The sequence below is a fragment of the Mirounga leonina genome, unplaced genomic scaffold (assembly GCF_011800145.1).
Source record: "Mirounga leonina isolate KUSES-001 unplaced genomic scaffold, KU_Mleo_1.0 Mir_115, whole genome shotgun sequence".
Taxonomy (NCBI): Eukaryota; Metazoa; Chordata; class Mammalia; order Carnivora; family Phocidae; genus Mirounga; species Mirounga leonina.
The window spans coordinates 88188123-88211335 of NW_023270268.1; the positions used below are offsets into that span (position 1 = coordinate 88188123).

The following is a 23213-nucleotide window of genomic DNA, read 5'->3' on the forward strand; positions in this document are numbered from 1 at the left end:
GGACACACAGGTGGACACACAGCAAGCTATCCCCTGTAGGTCTTGCAGGGTCACTCTGAAACCTGACTCCATTAATTTTAAGGAAGACAAAGCATCTTTGTTGTAAACAGCTGCACCTCAGCTAATTTTATGCTAGGAAGAAGGTCTACAGTTGGGTTTCTCATGATTTGCAGAATTTTGTATGCTTGTGTCTATATTTATTTTAGGGGCGGCTGGGTAGAATTCAAAGCTTTCATTAGATTCCCACAGGAGTATGTGATCCCCAAAAGCTTAAAAAACACTACTTTAGAACCTTTAAGCAAGAGATTTGAAAGGGGCTTGGTGGGGCACCTGGGTGGCTCAGTCGTTAAGCGTCTGCCTTCGGCTCAGGTCATGATCCCAGGGTCCTGGGATCAAGCCCCGCATCGGGCTCCCTGCTCGGCGGAGAGCCTGCTTCTTCCTCTCCCACTCCCCCTGCTTGTGTTCCCTCTCTCACTGTGTCTCTCTCTGTCAAATAAATAAAATCTTTAAAAAAAAAAAAAAAGAAAGGGGCTTGGAGTCTCATCTGCCACATGGTCTGCTTTCTCAGAGGTTATGGGACTTGGGCTGTGTCACATAGCCAGTAAAGGGGTTTTAGCTGATGTACCATTTCACACACGTTTCCTATTTAATCCTTTATCTACAATTTTGAGATGAACAGTTTTGTCCTTAGATGGTTAAATGAATTTTAAGCATAAGCTTGCAGATTAGGGGATACATTTGGCCAGAGAGCGTTCTGGAACCACGTCAGACCTTTTCCATGTGATTGAACCCTGTGCCCCATTCTCCCCATTCTCTCCATTCTCTTAACCTTCAGCTGCCTTTAGATGCATGTTTTCTGAGCGTGTGTGCTACATTTTAATTAATATTTCATTGTATTTTAATACCCCGATTCCCTTTATCTTAGAATATATTTTCATACCTCTTTGTAAAATTTCCGCCCCTAGAAATAAGTTTCTGAGTATATGTATTCATTCATACCAGGAACATTACTGAATGCCTGGCAGGTGCGTGCCAGACATGGGGTTGGACAGTGAGAGTAGAAAGGTGAGCAGGCACAAGCTTGGGTTCAGGAAACCCCCAGTCAGATGGGCACCCTTCTGAGCTCCTCTGGAGGAGTGCGCTCCAGACTGTTCATGTCACACTCTGATAGTTTGTGGACAAGTGTCCCCAGGGCCTAGCATGGTACCTGACACATAGTAGATATTAAAAATTCCTTTTTAATTCCTCAAGAACCTTGCTCTGTCAGTCAATCTGTCTCCTGCATCCTCACTTTTTGTCATCCACCTTTTCCTTCTCACAGAATGCTCAGGGTATGCCATCCTAAAAATAGTTTTTTAACCTAAACTTTGACCCTACATTCTTCCCTTACCACTACTTAATTCCTTTCTGTCTCTTTTACCAGATTTACGGTGGACTCTTTCCCCTTCCACACTCCCATTAATACCTTAGGCCAGCAGTTGGATCTCCTTGTCCTAGTAAAACTACCCTTTGGTCTAAAATCAGCAACAGTTTCTGCTAAATTCTGAGGACATGTTTGGAACTTACTGGACTTCTCGACTACATAGGGCACCACTGATGACTCCCTCCATGAGGTCCTGCTCCTTTAGTTTCCATTATACTGAGCCGTTCTGGCTCTTTCTTGTCCTTTGTGGTTCTTTTCTTTCTTTGGGGGTTTTCTTTCTCTCCTTGACTCTTCATTGTGGGCATTCCGAAGGTCTGGCCTAACTCTTTGCTCTTCTGACTGAATATGCCCTCTATAGGTGATCTCTTCCCTTCTCATGCTGTGAGATACTTGTGACACCCACTTTTTTAACTCCAAGCCACCCCTGCACCCCAGACTCCAGATCATCCCTTTACCTGCTGGCTATCTGCTTCTGAATACGCACCTCCTTCTCAGTATGAGTCAGATTCCCAGACTTGTTCTGCCTCCCATATTCTCATAGTCAGGGGCACCACCAGCCACCAGCCCATTAGTCACCTAACCTAGACCCAGAGCTCACTCATGGCTCCTCCTCCTCCCTAGCCCCCACTCCCATAGCCAGGTGGCATTCAGATTTTATCATTTCTGTTTCCTGCACATGTTTCAGATTGTCCTGTTTTTTCATCACTATTCAGGGCCTTAGTATGCCTCATCTAGACTCCCATATGGGTCTCCCTGAACTTCTAGGCTTATAATATTAACAGTAATAATAAGAGCCATCATTTATTGAGCATTTACTATGTTCTGGTGCTTTACATTCATTACCTCATTTACTTCCCATTTCACAGGTGACAAGACTGAAGCTTAGGTTTTATTTTTTTCAAGGATTTTATTTATTTATTTTAGAGAGAGAACGTGAGCACAAGTCGGGGGAGGGACAGAGAGAGAGGGAAAAGCAGATTCCTCAATGAGCTCGATTCAGGACCTGAAATCATGACCTGGCCTGAAGTCAGACGCTTAACTGAATAAGCCACCCAGGCAGCCCCTTGGAAGGTTTTACATCTTGCCGAAGTTCACAGGTAATAAGCCCTAGAGCCAGGAATTGAACCTTTGGCTGTGTGACTCTAAACCCATGCTTCACATAGCCCTTGAGGGATTTAGTTAAAGAATAATTCTGAGCTGCTTGTTTTCCTGCTTAAAACCTTTCACTGGTTTCAACTTCTTCATGATTTGGACCCTGCTCGCCTCCCCAGCCTTACCTGTGCCCTGCCTCTCATTCCATGCTTCAGCCACCCTGACCTTTTTGTGAGTCTCCCCTGTTACCGTACTACCGCCCTACTTCCTGCCTCTAGTCTGTGCCAGGCTCTGCTCTCTGTCTGGAATGAGCAGCCCACCCCCTTCGGCTGGCAACTCTTCACCATTCTTCCTCCAATAAACCTACCACGCACTGGCTAGATTAGGCACCATTCTTCACCTTTCTGTAATATCCTGCACTTCACTGTTGTTATACTTTCTGCCATGTATTATGGTCTATCACTGTACCTGTGTCCCCCACCAACACCACTGAATTTTTTGAGAACTGAGAACTATTTCTAATTGATTCTGTATCCCAGCATCTGACAATACAGGGCGCCTAGTGGGAGCTCATAATCTTACAAATTCTGGTGACATTTGTTTCAAAATATTTTCAGTTCTTTTAAAAAATAAGAATAAACTGTTTCTAGCATTAGTTTAAAGACAGTGCCTTATTTTTTATTCATACAACTCAAGTTTATTTTTGGAATGCTGGTTTCTTTTCTTGTGACTTTGTGAAACTTTTCACTGTAAGAATTTGGTCTTTTAAAACTTGTTTTGGAGCCTTGAGTTTACAGACTGTTTAGTTTACCTACTGTTGATGAAAAGTCCAGACCTCTGTCACACCTGGCTTATTCATCAGCTGTGTGACTTCCAGGAAGTGACTCAATTTCTGTGTACCTTGTTTCTTCCTCAACTAAAGGGGGATGATGCCCACCTCGTAGGGTTGTTGTGCAAATGAAAGGGGACATGCATGAGAAATACTTAGCATAGTGCCTAAAACATGGTAATGCTGAAAACTGCCCCCCAAAATGGGAGCTATGATTATTAACTAAAGCGACGTAATGTCACAGAATGTTAAAGTATAAGTATAACTTTTCCATATTCTTAGTTTTCTTAAATTATAATTTCTGTGTAAGTGAGTGCTTCAGGACCACTTATTCTTAGTTTGGGTTGGAGCTGCTTCTAGTTCACAGCTGTGACAATGCAAGTGGGCAAAAATAGCTCCAGAAACAGTACATTAAAATTCTGTATGAGGGGCTCATTTCTGTGAGAAGTCAAGCCTTCTGTCCGTGCAAAAGGGTTCCCATGCCCCAATTATTCCACAGTCGGTGGTTTGTTCTCCATTGATAATGTAGAGATGAGAGTTCTGTTTTGGAGTTGGGGGAGTAATTTTGAACACGTATTGGGGATGTATTTTTTTTTTTCTAAGTAAGATATAATTGCCATCTAACACTGTTTCAGGTGTACAACATAATGATTTGATATATGTATACATTGCAAAACGATGACCACAATAAATTTAGTTCATGTCCATCAACTCACATAGTTATACTTTTTTTTCTTGTGATGAGAACTTTTAAGATGACTCTCTTAGTAACTTTCAAATATAAAATACAGTATTAACTATAGTTACCATGCTGTACATTACTTTTCCAGGACTTATTTATTTTCTAACTGGAAGTTTGCATCTCTTGACCACCACCACCCATTTCCCCCATCCCTACACTCTGGCATCCACCAATCTGTCCTCTATCTGTGAGTTTGGTTTGGGGTTTATTTTTTTCAGATTCCATATATGAGTGAGATAATGCAGTATTTGCTTTTCTCTGAGACAAGATTTCTTAAATACTGTGGTTGCAGCCCTCAACCCAAGATTGTAGTGCTTTATGTTTATGCAACATTTTTCTTTTTGGAAATGAGAATTTTTTTTAAAAAAAGACACTTTGAGGGGCGCCTGGGTGGCTCAGTCATTAGGCGTCTGCCTTCGGCTCAGGTCATGATCCCAGGGTCCTGGGATCGAGCCCCACATAGGGCTCCCTACTCAGTGGGAAGCCTGCTTCTTCCTCTCCCACTCCCCCTGCTTGTGTTCCCTCTCTCGCTATATCTCTGTCAAATAAATAAAATCTTAAAAAAACAAACAAACTCTGAGACATGTCTTTCACAAGACCATAGAGAAGGGTTCTGGTTTCTTTATTCATGTGGCACAATTTGTATTGAAAGAAGTCATTACCTATTTTCCTATGTTGTGTTTCAGATTAGATGTAGAAGAGGTATATGGGATATGGTGTGGTTCTCAGCTAACTTTGGAATATGGTTCTCCTTCTTTGTTGGATTGGAAAGTAGAGGTAGAGGGACTAGAGCTGAAGATACTCTTGGTTAAGACGTGACATTGTGCATTTGGTGAACCTTTGTGTTGGAAATTATACTGTCAATATAAATAACTTCGGAAGTTCTCTTTTGATTAAGTGTAGAACAGGAACTCAGTCATAGCCCAGAGGGTATTATGTCTAAAGTTGAGTATTAACACTTTGATATCATCAACAGACAAGGACAGAAACTCTTTTACTAAGATATTCTGGATTTGTGATTTCAAATATTTGTTGTATGTGCCAGCTTGCACTCCTTTCTCAAACGAATAACACCTTTTCTTTTATTTACTTATTTTTAAAAAGTGAATTTTAAGAAATTTGCAGTTGTATAAGTATTAGTAGGTAGGATGTGGCTTTAAACCTGACTTTATTAGCTAATAAATGGTGCCAGGGAGGAAGAAGAGCAGCTACTGGGGAGATGAGCACCAGAAACTACATCTCCTACCAGAAATCTTTTCCCTTCCACCAATTAGAGTGAATTAAATCCGTGTTAAACTGTAACATTTTTGCCTCCCACTTTGAGAGGGTAGAAGGTCAAGCTTTTAGCAGTCATTTACAGTGCAGTATTGTGAGGGGAAACTATTATCACATATTATTAAAACCAGACCCAGACCCCTCCATGTTGTAGTGGAAGAGAACTCTGGAAGGAAAGCATCCTGGATGGAAGGGATAATTCCTCTGGATTCGCTTACCTGGGATTCCCATTCCATCCCTGCTCCTGCCCAGTCCTTAGGGGTATGGCTTTAAACAAAAACTGCTTTCTTTGGTTCCACTTAGGTTAGCTGACATTTTTTTTTTTTTTTTTAAGATTTTATATTTGAGAACGAGAGAGCGAGCACAAGCGGGGGGGGGGGGGGGGGGGGGGGGGCGGGGCGGAGACAGAGTTAGAAGGAGAAGCGGGCTCCCCACTGAGCAGGGAGCCCGACGACGTGGGGCTCGATCCCAGGACTCTGGGATCATGACCTGAGCTGAAGGCAGATGCTTAACCGACTGAGCCACCCTGGTGCCCCAAGTTGACCTTTTTTAAATGAATTTTACCAAATAGTAAAGAAGAGCAGAAAGGGAATGAGTATCAAAATACAAATAGTATAAAAATACCCATATCCCCAAAGTAGAAATTCTAGATCCTGACCTCTACCTCCCCTTTTGTTATTGGGAGTTGACACAGTCACACAGTTTCTGTCTCTCTTCCACCCTGTTTTTAGTGTGCTCAACCCCAGGAATCCCCTACCCCTCTCCCCAGCCCATTTTTCTGACCCCCTCACAAAAGTGAATAAAAATGTTTCAGATTTAGATTCAGGTGTTGCTTTCTGCCTGGGGGCATGTTTAGTGGTGATAATGGCAAAGGGAAGAAGGAGTCCTTAGAGGTGGGAAAATGGACCTAACCTTTCCCAGCAGGCTAACCTGTCTCCCCTGCCTAGAGGCTTCTAAGGCTCCCCCTGGAGAGTTCCTGGGGAGCAGCAGAATTAGAGACCTGGATAGGAGGTTGCCAGAATCAACCTTCACATCTTTGCAGTTCTGCCTTCGTCACTTATTAAGTACAGTCATTTCCCAATGTCCTGACAACCAGAGCTCTGTGTGAAGACCATATGACCATGGTCAAACCATAATCTTTCCCACAGTCAGGCCCTTCACAACAAACAGCCTAGCTTAGTCTCCTTCTGCCTTGGCTCTTCATTCATTCTGTTGCCTCCTGATCAAATTTTGCCTCCTCCCCTCCAGAAAGGAAGCAAAGAGGAAGGACAGATAGTTTTAGCACCTGCATCTTCTGTTCCTGGTACCCAAAGCTAAAACACTTGTTCTCTAAATAAACTTTGTGTCTTCGCACCTCCATAATTTTGTACGTGCAGTCTCTTTGCCTGGAACACCCAGCTCTGTCAGTTGTTCCTTGCTCTGTATGAATGTACTGAGATGAAGGGAAGGGAGAAATAGAGCATGTTCATTAGGAGCCCAAAGTGCCTGAGCAGGGAAGGTGGGAGACTTATCCTGAGCCCACGCGCACTGCCCGGCACCTGGCCAGCACTCAGGAAGCTGTAGCAGCTCCCCCGCTGATGATCAGTGGGCAAAACTTGACCTCTGAGGGTTTCTGGGCCCCGTCAAGGTTCAGAGAAGGGAAAGCCATGAAGAGAGCCTAGATTGGGGAGTTTTACCCTCTGCCATCCTTGTAGGAACAGCTAGGACTTTGGTTTGAATAGAAACCTGTTACTGAGATATTTAAAGTATCTTCTCTCTAAGATAATATTGTAGCGTCCGGTCCTTCAGAAACCAGGCTAAGGCAAACCAGGCCCTATTGGAAACGCTACTAGTTTTGTGACAAGTCAGATGTCCTCTGTCTAGACCTTAGTTTTCACATCTGAAGAACTAGGGGTTGGACTAGATAACAGATTATCTCTAACATTCCTTGTAACTTGATGTTCTGACGTTCCATGAAACTAATGTAGCTTCACAATTGAATTTCAGTTATCGGAGTAGTGATAGAAAAGGAGGATAGGCAAAATCTTTCAGTGTACCTGTGTATTAGTATTAGGAAACTATTTCAACAGTGCGCTATTCCAAGTACTGTAGTTCCAGGAAATCTTTCCCCTCGACACATTTTGAAAGCCACATCTCAAAGCAGAATTGAAATAGGAGATAAGCGCATGCTCATTTTCTATAGTACGCATTTACCCATAGTCATCACTAGATGGCGCCCTTGTATTAGTAAGGAGATTTTTCTCTTGGAAGTTACAGACCTTCTGGAGAACTTCTAATAAAAATAGATCGTGGGGTGCCTGGGTGGCTCAGTCGTTAAGTGTCTGCCTTTGGCTCAGGTCATGATCCCGGGGTCCTCGGATCGAGCCCCACATCGGGCTCTCTGCCCCGCTGGAGGCCTGCTTGTCCCCCTCCCACTCCTCCTCTTGTGTTCCCTCTCTCACTGTGTCTCTCTGTCAATAAATAAATAAAATCTTTTTTAAAAAAATAGATTGTAATGAATCAATAGCTAAAACTGAGGAATGATCAAGTTTACCAGAAAAAAAGAGAAAGGGATGTTTTTCTGTCAAGTCTGATGATTTGATCACTAATATTGGAAGTAATGAAAAACTGGAACTTTCTGCATTACCCTGAAGGAAATTATCTTATAAATATTTCTTTTTTTTTAAGGTACCAAAGTGTCTTTAAAATTAAAAATAAGCCTTATTTGCTTTATTAAAGGCCAGGCCAAAAAAAAAAAACATTTCTCAGAAGTTCTCTGGTGAGATGGTTTGTGACAATCTGAAGTCAATAAACCTTTCATTTATGTTCTTAGCTTCAAAAGCAAACTTAGTTCAAGGAAGCTGGAAATACCATCTAGTGACTGAGTTGAGTAAATTCCATTGAGCCAAAAGGGGAAAGTTAGAGTTCTTTTTAGCAAAAGAATTATTTGATTTATGACTCACTGGCAGGAGCTGAATGGTTAAATAAATAATAAAGGGAGCAAGAATACTTAGGAATATTTGTATGATAGTGGTATGTCTTTTTTTATAGCTCTGTACAACTCTCCTGGGAGAGGATTATTTTCCTCCCCATTCATAGCAAATGTCTTTCCAATAATTTTTTTCTGTATGTCCTTTTAATTAGCAATCTGCATTTAAGATTTATCCATGTCTTTGTGTGGCTTGATAGCTCATTCCTTTTGATTTCTGGAATAGTATTCCATTGTATGGATGTACAGGTTTATCCATTCACTTATTGAAGGACATCTTGGTTGCTTCCAGTTTGGGATGATTATGAATAAAGATGCTGTAAATATTCACGTGCTGGTTTCATGTGGACAAAAAAAAATAATTTTGCATTTTCAAATCAGTAGAGTGTAAACCTGGTAGCAGAGTTGTTGGCTTGTGTCATAGGACTGTGTTTAACTTTGTAGGAATCTGCCAAATTGTCTTCCAGAGTGGCAGGACCACTTTGTATTCCCATCAGCAATGAAAGTGCCCATTGCTCTGCATCATTGCCAGCAATTAGTATTGTGGATTTTAGCTATTCCAATACCTGTGTAGTGGTATCTTTTGTTTTAACATTCATTTCTTGAATGACAGATGATGTTGCATATCTTTTCATATTAATTGCCATCTGTGTATATTTTTTGGTGAGGTATCTGTTCAGATCTTTTGCTCATTTTGTAATTGGGTCATTTGTTTTCTTGTTGAGATTTAAGAATTCTTATTATAGGGGCGCCTGGGTGGCTCAGTCAGTTAAGCGTCTGCCTTCCGCTCAGGTCATGATCCTCTGGTCCTGGGATCAAGCCCCATGTCAGACTGTCTGCTCAGCAGGGAGCCTGCTTCTCCCTCTCCCTCTGCCTGCTGCTCCACCTGCTTGTGCTCTGTCAGGTGAATAAATAAAATCTTCAAAAAAAAAAAAAGGCATTCTTATTATATTTTGGATACATATGTAGATATATATTTAGCAAACATTTTCTCCTAGTCTGTGACTTTTCTTTTCATTCTCTTAATAGTGTCTTTCGCAAATCACACGTTTTTAATTTTATCTATTTTTTTTAATTTTAAAGATTTTATTTATTTATTCAACAGAGAGACGGAGAGAGAGAGCAGGGTGAGCAGCAGGCAAAGGGAGAAGGAGAAGCAGGCTCTCCACTGAGCAGGGAGCCCGATGCAGGGCCCAAACCCAGGACCCTGGGACCATGACCTGAGCTGAAGGCAGGCGCCCAACCAACTGAGCCACCCAGGCGCCCCACAAGTTTTTAATTTTAATAAAGTCTAGCTTAACTACTTTTTTGCTTTCATAGATCTTGCTTTTGATGTTGTATCTAAAAAATCATCACCAGGGCGCCTGGGTGGCTCAGTCGGTTAAGCGACTGCCTTCGGCTCAGGTCATGATCCCAGGGTCCTGGGATCAAGTCCCACATCAGGCTCCCTGCTCTGCGGGGAGCCTGCTTCTTCCTCTCCCCCTCCCCCTGCTGATGTTCCCTCTCTCGCTGTGTCTCTCTCTGTCAAATAAATAAAATAAAAATCTAAAAAAATAATAATAAAAAAATAAAAAAATAATAAAAAATCATCACCAAACCAAAGTTCATGTAGGTTTTCTCCTATGTTTTCTTCGAGATGTTTTATAGTTTTGTATTTTACAGATAGGTCTATGATCCATTTTGAGTTAATTTTTGTAAAAGACATCCAGTCTATGTCTAGGTTCAGTTTTTTTGCATATGGATGTCCAGTTGTTTTAGTACTACTTATTGAAAAGATTATCCTTGCTCCACTGAATTATCTTTATGCTCTTGTCAAATATTAGTCGATTGTATTTGTGTTGGTCTATTTCTGGGCTCTCTATTGTATTCTGTTGACCTGCGTCTTATTGTTTTGCCTATAGCACACTGTCTTGCTTATAGTAAGTCTCAAAATTCAGTAGTATAATTCCTCCAACTTTGTTCTTTCTTCACTATTGTATGGGTCTTTTACCTTTCCATATAAACTTTAGAATCAGTTTGTTAATGTCTACAAAATAGCTTCCTGAGAATTTGAATGAGATTGTGTTGAATCTAGATCAAGCTGGGAAGAACTGATATCATAACAATATTGAGTCTTTCAGTACACAAATAGGGAATAGTTCTTCATTTATTTAGCTCTTCTTTGATTTCTTTCATTGTTTTGCAGCTTTCTGCATACAAATTGTTTTGTTAGATTTATTCCTAAGTATTTCCTTTTTTTGATGTTATTATAAATGGCCTTTTTAAATTCAAATTCTAGTTGTTTATTGCTAGTATGTAGGGAAGCAGTTGACTTTTATATATTGACCTTGTACCCTGCAACCTTGCTATACTTGTTTATTAGTCCCAGGAGTGATTTTGTAGATTCTTTGGGACTTTCTGCATAGACAGTCATGTCATCTGTGAATGATACAGTTTTATTTCTTCCTTTCCAATGTGTATACTATATACTTTTCAGGGTTTGGTTTTTTTTTCTTAACTGCAATAGGTACAACTTCCAGTTTGACATTCATAATGTTCTTTACTCAATAAAATAAAGATATTACCAGATCAGTTTTTCTCCACAACCAATTTTGAAGAAATACACTCTTCCTACTAATTCCTACTAATTCCTACTACTAATTCAATTTCTAAAACGGTCTTTTGCCCCCCACTTCTGGCCTGTGTGGCAGTCAGTGAGCTTATTCTTTCCATCTTTCTCACTCCCTTCTCCTCCCAGTTTTTTTTACTTATGTTATTTTTACTTTGTCTAAACATGTAACATCTGTATGTTGTTTTTCTGCCTTGTCTACACTTAAATATGTTAAATATTCAACCTTTTAGTTGGAGGAAACTCACCTCTAGCAGTGTCAGGGACTGTGAGGGCTGTCTCACTTATCACCCCACTTGTAAGCCAGGAGGTTCGTTTGTGACCAATGGGTGCTAATAGCATGCAGTGGAAGAACATGGAGCTTGGGAATCTACTGGGTTTTAAAGTGAGGGGAAGCAGCTTGCTCTTTGTTTTCGAGGAGATGCTTCCTTACTCCTCAGTTACTCCATGCAGACACAAATACAAGAAACGTAGAAAGGGGCTAGAAAGCTGTCAGTACCTTGCCTTTTTGGCATACACAACAGGAATGTGCAGGAATGCTCAGGGCCTGTGTCAGATTGCCTTTCCCAAAAGTAGCTTCTCAAGAAGGGCCTGTGCGCATAGTATTCCTCTAGTTCGTGGATGCTTAAAACGTTTTCTGTAGCCTTAAGATCTGAAGGAGCGATTTAGATGTAAAATCATCAGTTCACAGTTTTCTTCCCTTGGATTTCTTAAAAACGCTGCTCCATTATTGCCTTGCTTATATGTTTCTCTTGGGAAGTCTGATGCCAGCCTAATTATTTTGCTCTTTTATTTGGTCTTTTTCCCTGAAAGCCCTAAGAATTTTTTTTCCCACTCTTATTAAAGTGTCATTGACAAATAAAAATTGTATATGTTTACGTTATACAGTGTGAGGTTTTAATATATTTATATGTTGTTAAATGATTACTACAATTAAGCTAATTAACATGTCATTTCACATAGTTTTTTTGTAGTGAGAACATTTAAGATGTACTCTGATCTACTTAGAAAATTTCAATTATACGGTATAGTATTATTAACTATAGGCACCATGCTGTACATTAGTTCTCCAGAACTTATTCTTCCTGCATATCTGAAACTTTGTACCTTTTTACCAACATCTCCCCATTTCCCCCATCTCCCCAGCTCTTGGCAACTGTCATTCTATTATCTGCTTATACGAGTTCAACTTTTTTAGATTCCACCTATAAGTGAGATCATGCAGTATTTTTGTTTCTTGCCTGGCTTATTTCACTTAGCATAATGACCTCCAGATTCACCCATGTTGTCTCAAATGACAGGATTTCCTTCTTCTTTAAGGCTGAATAATATTCTATACATATATTCTGTGTGTGTGTATGGATTGCGTATCAATATTTTCTTTATCCATTCATCCATCAGTAGACACTTAGGTTGATTCGCTATCTTGGCTCTTATGAACAATGCTGCAGTAAATATGGGAGTTGCAGGTATCTCTTCAAGATACTAATTTCATTTCTTTTGGATATGTATCCAGAAGTGGGATTGCTGGATTATATGGCAGTTCTGTTTCAAATTTTTAAAGAACCTCCATATTGTTTTCATAAATGCTGTACTAATTTACATTTCTACCAACAGTGTACAAGGGTACCTCTTCTCTGTAGCCTCTCCGACACTTATCTTTTGGCTTTTTAAGAATAGTTATTTTCGGAGCACGTGGGTGGCTCAGTCGATTAAGTGTCCAGTTCTTGATTTTGGCTTGGGTTATAATCTCAGGGTTGTGAGATTGAGCCCCATGTTGGGCTCCACGCTGGGTGTGGAGCCTGCTTAAGATTCTCTTTCTCCCTTTCCCTCTGCCTCTCCCACTCCCCCATCTCTAAAAAAAAAAATTAAATAAACATCCTAAAAAAAAAGGAATACTTATTTTGGATACATATTTGAAGGGGTACATGATGTTTATGGCAGCATTGTCAACAATAGCCAAACTATGGAGAGAGCCCAAATGTCCACTGACTAATGAATGGATAAAGAAGATGTGTGTGTACGTACACACACACACACACACACACACAGGAATAATACTGAGCCATCAAAAAGAAAAATCTTTTCATTTGTAGTAATGTGAATGAAGCTAGAATGTATTATGCTAAGCAAAATAAGTCAATCGGAGAAAGACAAATACCATATGATTTCACTCATGTGGAATTTAACAAAACAGATGAACACATGGGAAGGGGAGAAGAAAAAGGAGAGAAGGAAACAAACCATAAGAGACTCAAGGATAGGGGCACCTGGGTGGCTCAGTTGTTAAGAGTCTGCCTTTGGCTCAGGTCATGATCCCAGGGTCCTGGGATTGAGCCCCGCGTCAGGCTCCCTGCTTGGCGGGAACCCCGCTTCTCCCTCTCCCACTCCCCCTGCTTGTGTTCCCTTTCTCGCTGTGTCTCTGTCAATTAAATAAAATCTTAAAAAGAGAGAGAGAGAGAGACTCAAAGATAGAGAACAAACAGAGGGTTGATGGAGGTAGGAGGGAGAGGGCTGGGCTAGACAGGTGATGGGTATTAAAGAGGGCACTTGTATTGAGCACTGGCCGTTGTATGTAAGTGATAAATCACTGAATTCTACACCTAAAACCAATATTGCACTGTATGTTAACTAGCTAAAATTTTTTTAAAATACAGTTTTTTGGGGGTGCTGGGGTGGCGAAGTCGGTTGAGCATCCGACTCTTGATCTCAGCTCAGTTCTTGATCTCAGGGTCAATGAGTTCAAGCCCCGTGTTGGGCCGCATGCTGGAGCCTACTTAGAAAAGAAAACAGGAGAGGGAGAGGGAGAGGAGAGATATAATAGGTGTGAGGTGGTATCTCACTGTGGTTTTGATTTGCATTTCCCTGATGATTAGTGGTGTTGGCCATTTCTTCATATACCTTTGGCCATTTATATGTGTTCTTTTTTTTTATTATTATATTCAGTTAGCCACTGTATAGTACATCATTAGTTTTTGATGTAGTGTTCAATGATTCATTAGTTAAGTATAACACCCAGTGCTCATCACAACACGTGCCCTCCTCAATATCCATCACCCTGTTACCCTCTCCCCCGACCCTCCTCCCCTCTGAAACCCTCAGATTGTTTCCCGGGGTCCATAATCTCTCATGGTTCATCTCCCTCTCTGATTTCTCCCTCTTTGGATTTCCCTCCCTTCCCCTATGGTCCTCCGTGCTATTGCTTATGTTCCACATGTGAGTGAAACCATATGATAATGTATGTGTTCTTTTAAGAAATGTCTCTTCAGGTCCTTTGCCCATTTTCTAATTGGTTATTTGTTCTTGGTATTGAATTGTTTGAGTTCCTTATATATTTTGGATATTAACCCCTTATCAGATGTATGGTTTGCAAATATCTTGTCTCATTCCATAGGTTGTCTCTTCATTCTGTTGATTCTTTCCTTTGTTGTGCAGAAGCTTTTTAGTTCTATGCAATCCCATTTGTCTGTATTTTGTTGCCTGTATTTTTGGGGTTATATCCAAAAATAATTGCCCATATCAATGTCAGGGAGCTTTTTCCCTATGTTTTCTTCTAGTAGTTTTATAGTTTCGGATCTTACATTTAAGTCTTTAATTCATTATGAGTTGATTTTTGTGTATAGTGTGAGATAGGGATCCAGTTTCATTCTTCTGCATGTGGATATCCAGTTTTCTCAATACCATTATTGAACCCTTTCCCCATTGTGTGTTCTTGGCACCTTTTTCAAAGATCAGTTGACCATATTTGCATGGCTTTATTTCTGGGCTCACTATTCTGTTACTTTGGTCTATATATCTGTTTATATGACCATACCATGCTGGTTTTTTGTTTTTGTTTTCATACCCTGATGTTTTGATTACTATAGCTTTGAAGTATATTTTGAAATCAAATAATGTGTTGCCTCCAACTTTGTTCGTTTTGCTCAAGATTGCTTTGGCTATTTGGGGTCGTTTTAGGTTCCATGTAAATTTTAGGATTATTTTTTCTATTTCTGTAAAAAAAATGCCATTGTAATTTTGATAGGAATTGCATTGAATCTGTACATTGCTTTGGGTAGTATGGACATTTTAACAGTATTCTAATCCACAAACACAGGATATCTTTCCATTTATTTGTGTCTTTAATTTCTTTTCATCAATGTTTTATAATTTTCAGTGTGTAGATCTTTCATCCCCTTGGTTAAAATTATTACTGAGTATTTTTTTATGCTATTATAAATGGGACTTTTTAAAAATTTCTTTTTCAGGGCGCCTGGGTGGCTCAGTTGGTTAAGCGACTGCCTTCGGCTCAGGTCATGATCCTGGAGTCCCGGGATCGAGTCCTGCATCGGGCTCCCTGCTCAGCGGGGAGTCTGCTTCTCCCTCTGACCCTCCCCCCCCATGTGCTCTCGCTCTCTCTCATTCTCGCTCTCTCAAATAAATAAATAAAATCTTTAAAAAAAAAAATTTCTTTTTCAGATAGTTTGTTGTTAGTGTATATAAACACAACAGATTTTTGTATGTTGAATTTATATCTTACATCCTTACTGAATCATTTATTAGTTTTAACAGGTTTTTGGTAGAGTCTCTAAAGTTTTTTTATATATAAGACCATGTCATTTGCAAACATAGATCATGTTACTTCTTCCTTTCTGACTTGGATGCTTTTTCTTTCTTTTTCTTTCCTAATTGCTCTGGCTAGGACTCCCAGTACTCTAGTGAATGGAAGTGGTGAGAGTGGGCATCTTTGTCTTCTTCCTGATATTAGAGGAAAAGCTTTCAGCTTTCCACCATTGAGTATGATGTTAACTGTGGTTTTGTTGTATATTGCCTTTATTATGTTGAGATACATTTCTTCTATACTTAATTTGTTACGAGTTTTTATCATGAAAAGGTTTTGAATTTTGTCAAATGCTTTTTCTGCATCTATTGAGATGATCATATGATTTTTATGCTTCATTTGGTTAATGTGGTATATCACATTTACTGATTTGCATATGTTGAACCATTCTTTCATCCTAGAGGTAAATCCCACTTGATCATCATAGTGTATGATTTTTGCTGTTGAATTTGGTTTGCTAGTGGTTTGTTGAGGATTTATACATCTGTGTTCATGAGGGATATTGGCCTGTAATTTTCCTTTATTGTAGTTTCCTTGCTTGGCATTGCTGTCAGGATAATGCTAGCCTCATAAAGTGAGTTTGGAAGTGTTCCCTCCTGTTTAATTTTTTGGACAAATTTGACAAGTGTTGGTACTCTTTAAATGTTTGGTAGAGTTTGCCAGCCAAGCCACCAAGTGCAGGGCTTTTCTTTGTTGGGTGGTTCTTGATTATTGATTCATTCTCTTTGCTCATTTATTGGTCTGTTGAGATTTTTCTGTTTCTTCACAATTCAATCTTGGTGAGTAGTATTCTAGGAATTTACCCATTACTTCTAGGTTATCAAATTTGCTGGCACATAAATGTTCATAGTTTCTTATGATCCTTTGTGTTTCTGTTGTATCAATTGTACTGTCTCTTTTCTCATTTATAATGTTATTTATTTGAGATTTCCTTTTTTTTCCCTTAGTCTAGCTAAAGGCTTGTCAATTTATCTTTCCAGAAAACCAACTTGGTTTCAATTGATCTTTTATGTTATCTTTCTGGTCTCTATTTCATTTATTTCTGCTCTGATCTTTATTATTTCCTTCCTACTGCTTAATTTGGGCTTAGTTTGTTCTTTTTCTAGTTCCATGAGGTATAAAGTTCGTTGTTTATTTGAGATCTTTTGTAATGTAAGCATTATTACTATAAACTTCTCTCTTAGAACTGCTTTTGCTGCATCCCATAAGTTTGGTATGTTGTGTTTCCATTGTCATTTGTCTCAAGATATTCTTTTATTTCCATTTTGGTTTCTAATTTTCCAATTTTACTCTAGTAAAAGTTACTAGTCTCGAATTTCATTCTGTGGTCAGAAAAGATGCTTAATATGATTTTAGTCTTCTTAAATTTTTAAGACTTGTTTTGTGACCTGACTTATGATCTAAATGGAGAATGTTCCATGTGCACTTTGCAAAGAATGTGTATTCTGCTGTTGTTGGATAGAATGTTCTGTATATGTATATGGGTCCATTTGGTCTCTAGTGTTGTTAATGTCCTCTGTTCTCTTATTGGTACCTGTCACAATGATCTATCCATTGTTGAAAGTGAAGTATTGAAGTCCTCTACTATTATTGTATTACTATCTATTTCTCTTTTCAGTTCTGTTAATATTTGCTTTATGTATTTAGATGCTGCAGTGTTGGGTGTGCATATATTTACAGTTGTTATATCTTCTTGATGAATTTACTCCTTTATCATTATATGGTGATCTTTGTCTCTTGTGACAATTTTTTACTTAAGATCTATTTGTCTGATAACGTTTTAGCCATCTCTGTTCTGTTGGTTTCCATTTGCATGGAATATCTACCTTCACTTTCAGCCTATGTGTCCTTAAAGCTAAAGCGTGTCTCTTATAGGCAGCAAAGAGTTGAATCTTTTTTTTTTTCTGTCCATTCAGTCACTCTGTCTTTTCATTGTAGATTTTAATCCATTTATGTTTAATGATTATTTTGAGTTCTTTTTCAGGCAGTTCATAGTTCTCCATTTCTTTAGGGTCAACTATTGGTGCTTTATTTTCTTATTTTGATGGTGTCATGTTTTTCTGATTATCTGTAACCCTTGTAACTTTGCATTGATGTCTGCGTTTGAAGAAGTAGTCACTTTTTTCCAGTGTTTATAGACTGGCTTTGACAGGGAAAGCCCTCTACCAGTACACCTGGCCAGAGATTCTGGGCAGGCTGTCTAATGGGGGTCTGCACAGGAGGTTGCTGCTGGAGTCGGGCAGGCTGGCCAGGTGCCTAGGTTAGTGGGTGGGTAGGCCTGGTGCCTGGGCACACTAGGATGGGTCTGAGTCTGGGTCTACAGGGTGGGCTTGGTGCCTGGGACTGCAGTGTCAGGCCTGAATCCTGGGTCCACAGGGACCTTCCAGGGACCACCTCTGGAAGCTGGGGCTGCAGTGGCCTGTCTAGCACTGGGATGGGCCTGAAACCTGGGTGCACAGGCATGGGCCTGGTCTAGTGCTGGGTTCTACAGATGGGGCCACAGGTGCAGGTCTGGTGCTGTGATTAAGTTGGGTGTTTACTTCCCTTTCCTTACCCCACAACAAAGGGTATCTCTCTCCGCACTGTATTACCCAGGCTTGAGATTGGGGTGACATAGGTAATGTGAAACTGCCCTTTCTCTTGTCTTCATTGAATGTTTTCTTATTTCTCTGCTTCAGCCAGGTACTGTAATCTTTCACCTAGAATTCTTAGCTCTTGTGAAGGTACTTTTGTTCTTGGATTGTTGTTCAAATGTTTTTGAGGGGATAAGCGCTGAATAATCCTATTCTTCCCCTTGCTGACATCACTGAGGATTTTTTCATTATATTTAAAGTCTAATACATTTACTAGGATATGCCTTACAGTTGACCATTATATGGCAATTTCCCTAGGTAATTAGTATGCCCTTTTGATATGTAGATTCAGGCCTTCTTTTATTTCTGGAAAGCTTTATTGGATTATAGTTTTAAATTTTAGTTCTGTTCCATTTTTCTGTTTTTCTTTCTCAGGGACTCCAAATGTATGTACAAGCATACCTCAGAGGTATTGTGGGTTTGGTTCCAGACCACTGTAATAAAGCGATTATCACAGTTTAAGAGAGTTAAGTGAATTTTTTAGTTCTCAGTGCATATAAAAGTTATGCTTACACTGTACTGTAGTCGATTAAGTGTGCACTAACATTATGTCTAAAACAACAATGTACATACCTTAATTTAAACTTTATTGCTGTGGTGCCTGGGTGGCTTAGTCGGTTAAGCATCTGCCTTCAGCTTGGGTCATGATCCCTGCATCCAGGAATCAAGCCCCATGGCGGGCTCCCTGCTCAGCCGGGAAGCTGCTTCTCCCTCTCCGTCTGCAGCTCCCCACCCACCACTCGTGTTCTCGTGTACTCTGCACGCTCTCTCGCTCTCAAATAAATAAATTTTAAAAAATCTTTTAAAAAAATAAATAAAAATACTTTATTGCTAAAAAATACTAGCCATCATTTGAGTGTTCAACTAGTCATAATCTTTTTCCTGGTGGAGGGTCTTGCCTCAGTGTTAATGGCTGCTGACTGATCAGGGTGGCGGCTGCTGAAGGTTGGATGGCTGTGGTAAGTTCTTACAATAAGACAGCAGTGAAGTTTGCCATACTGATTGAATCTTCCCTTCAGAAACAGCTCCTCTGCGGCATGCAATGCTGTTTGGTAGCATCTTACCCGCAGAACTTCTTTCAGAATTGGAGTCAGTCCTCTCTCACACCCTGCCGCTGCTTTATCAACTAAGTTTGTGTCATACTCTAAGCCCTTTGTTGTCATTTCAAGAGTCTTCACAGCATCTGCGCCAGGAGTAGTTTCCATCTCAAGAAACCACTTTCTTTGCTCATCCATAAGATGCAACCCTTCATCCATTAAAGTTTTATCATGAGATTGCAGCAATTCGGTCACATCTTCAGGCCCAACTTCTAATTCTAGTTCTCTTGCTGATTCCCCCACATCTGTACTTACTTCCTCCCCTGGAGTCTTGGACCCTCAAAGTTATCCATGAGGGTTGGAATCAACTTCTTCCAAACTCCTGTGAATGTTGATATTTTTTTTTTACTTTTTTTTTTTTTTTAAGATTTTATTTATTTATTCATGAGAGACAGAAAGAGAGAGGCAAAGGAAGAAGCAGGCTCCCAAGGAGCAGAGAGCCCAATGCGGGACTCGATCCCAGGACCCTGGGATCATGACCTGAGCCGAAGGCAGACGCTTAACCATCTGAGCCACCCAGGCGCCCGAATGTTGATATTTTGATCTCTTCCCATGAATCATGAATGTTCTTATGACATCTAGAATGGTGAATCCTTCCAGTAGGTTTTTAATTTACTTTACTCAAATCTATCAGACACAGATCTACCTTTGGCAGCAGTATTCTTACAAAATGTATTTCTTAAATAATAAGACTTGAAAGTCAAAATTACTCCCTGATCCATGGGCAGCAGAATGGATGTTGTGTTAGCAGGCATGAAAACATTAATCTAGTTGTACATCTCCTTCAGAGTACTTGGATGACCAGGTACGTTGTCATTGAGCAGTTACATTTTGAAAAGAATCTTTTTTTCTGAGAAGTAGGTCTCAACAGTGGGCTTGACATACTTAGTAAACCATGTTGTAAACAAATGTGCTGTCATCCGAGCTTTGTTGTTCCATTTACAGAACATAGGCAGAACAGATTTAGCACAATACCTAAGGGCCCTAGGATCTTAAAATGAGCGCTGGCTTCAACTTCAGGTCATCAGCTGCATTAGCCCCTAACAAGAGAATTAGGCTGTCCTTTGAGGCTATGAAGCCAGGCATTGACTTCTCTTCTCTAGCTGTGAAAGTCCTAAATGCCATCTTCTTCCAACAGAAGGCTGTGTTATCTACATTGAAAATCTGTTGTTTAGTGTGGCCACCATTATGAATTATCTGAGCTAGATCTTCTGGAGGACTTGCTGCAGTTTCTCCATCAACACCTGCTGCTTCCCCTTACACTTTCATGTTATGGAGATGGCTTCTTTCCTTAAACCTCATGAACCAACCTCTGCTAGCTTCCAACTTTTCTTCTGCAACTTCCTCACCTCTCTCAGCCTTCCTAGAATTGAAGAGAGTTAGGGCCCTGCTCTGGATTAGGCTTTGGCTTAAGGGAGTGTTGTGTCTGCTTTGACCTTCTATCCAGACCACTCAGACTTTCTCCATATCAGCAATAAGGCTGTTTTGCTTTCTTATCATTCATGTGTTCACTGGAGTAGCATTTTTAATTTCCTTCAAGAATTCTTCCTTTGCATTCCCAAATTAGCTAACTCTTTGGCACAAGGGGGTCTAGCTTTTGGCTTGTCTCAGCTTTTGACATGCCTTCCTCATGAAGCTTAATCATTTCTAGCTTTTGATTTAAAGTGAGAGAAAAACTCTTCCTTTCTCTTGAACACTTAGAGGTCATTGTAGGGTTATTAGTTGGCCTAATTTCAGTAGTGTTGTATCTCAGGGAATAGGGAGGCCCAAGGACAGGGAGAGAGATGGGGAAACAGCCCATCAATGGAGCAGTTGGAACACGTACAACATTTATCAGTTAAATTTGCCATGTTATATGGGCAACAGTTCATGTTGCCCCAAAACAATTACAATAGTAACATCAAAGATGACTGATCACAGATCACCATAACAAATACAATAATAATGAAAAAGTTTGAAATATTGCAAGAATTATCAGAATATGACAGAGACACAAAATGATGAAATGCTATTGGGAAAATGGCACCAATAGACTTGCTTAAAGTAGGATTTGCCATAAACCTTCAATTTGTGGAAAAACATAACATCTGTGAAGTGCAGTAAAGTGAAACACAATAAAAGGAGGTGTGTCTCTATGTTGGATCTTCTTTGCCTCTCTTCCATCCACTTTTTCTCTGATCCCTTTTACTTATTTATCTCATTTTCATTCTCTTGGTAGCTTTTCTTCTTTTCTTCAGTGCCCTTTATTAAATTTTCATTTGAATCTATTCTCCTTTGATCACCTTGAAATTAGTCTTCATTTCAGGTATGATTTTGTCTTTTTTCTTTCATTCTATTCTGAGTCAATCAATTTTTGTTTTGCTTCTGCCTGCTTTTGTCCATTTCTGTTCTTTTAGTTTCTGAACTTCTTGTTAAAAATAATTTTTCATATCCTCAAGTGCTTATTTAAGCATATTTAATTCAGTTTGGAGTATTGTGTTTAAGTTTCCTCGTGATTGATTTTGTGGAGTGCATTTTCATTAGCTGAAATGTTTTGATCTTTTTTTGTTTTCTTCTGATAATAGCTTTGCATAGTTGTAAATTGCTTTCATCTATTCACTTTGTGGAAAGGGTTGGAAGTTTGAGTTCGTTTTTAAGATTCCTAGTTTGAGAAAACTTTTATCTGTAAATGTAGTGAATGTAGCCCCTTCAACTTGAGCGCCTTTATGTGAGGAGGTTATTGGAGGGAGAAATTGTATGCCCATCAATTGTTTTAGCTCTAATTTGTGTTGTGGGAATCTAAATTTCCCCATCTCTTTTCTCCTTCACCATCTGGTCACTAGAAGGCACCTGTCCCTACCCTTTTTACCCATTTCTTCCCAGAAGCAGTGCTTTCTTGGGACTGCCACTCGAGTCCCCTGGACGGAAGTCCCTCCCCTCTAGCTGGTGCTCTCATTGACAAGGTGTTTTTTCAGTGTTTTTGTACTTAGGATAGACTGCTTCTCTCTGTGGTGACTTTAGTTCAAACTTAGGCCCTCTGGGGCGCCTGGGTGGCTCAGTTGGTTAAGCGACTGCCTTCGGCTCAGGTCATGATCCTGGAGTCCCGGGATCGAGTCCCGCATCAGGCTCCCTGCTCAGCGGGGAGTCTGCTTCTCCCTCTGACCCTCCTCCCTCTCATGCTCTCTGTCTTTCATTCTCTCTCTCTCAAATAAATAAAATCTTTAAAAAAAAAAAAAAAAAAACTTAGGCCCTCTGTTCCTCTTTTCTCTTTTCCATGTCTTATGTCCAAACTCCTCACTTTCCGCAAAGGTTTGCAGTGGCAGTTCAAAAGATAACTCTGCTGGAATTTGGTATTTGTTTTTCTACTTCCAGATGATTTGTGCCTGTAGTTGTCTATGTCTTTTAGTTATAGTGAGGATGTATGTTTTGTATTGATTTGTTATTTTTGATCTGTATAGCTATTTGGAGGATGCATAGTATTGTTATATAGATGTGATTTTTATTTAGTTCTCTGTTTTTGAATATGTAGGTGGTTTTAAAATATGCAAATTATAACTGTACCTATAGCTAAGTCTTTGCACAGCTGTGATTAGTCTCTACAGATAAATTCCTAGAAATAGGTTAACAGTAATATTACATTTTAATACTTTTACTAATGCATACTTTCCAGTTGCCCTTCAGAAAACCTCCAAGCATTTATTGAGTTTCTGCTGGGTGGCAGGTACTGTGCTGACTAAACATGGAGAATACAAATACCCAGTCCTGCTCTCAAGCCAAGGACACAGACATGAAGCACAATGTGACCAAAGTTTTGCCCAAAGGGTAAGGTAAAAGCAGTATATGAGCACAGGAGAGGTGAGAGTACATTTTGGAACCCTTTTCTATTATAAACAAACTCACATGTGTCTTCACAGAATTCTTCCTCAGCTTTCTTACCTTGATGGAACCCTGGCTCTCTGAGGACACA

The 23213-nt window shown here is 39.9% G+C and overlaps 1 protein-coding gene across 2 annotated transcripts in view; it reads left to right on the top strand.

The window, feature by feature from the left end:
* HACD2 (3-hydroxyacyl-CoA dehydratase 2) overlaps nt 1-23213 on the top strand; it is a 113958-nt gene that overhangs the window by 27374 nt on the left and 63371 nt on the right. The gene's annotated exons all lie outside the window — the stretch shown is intronic.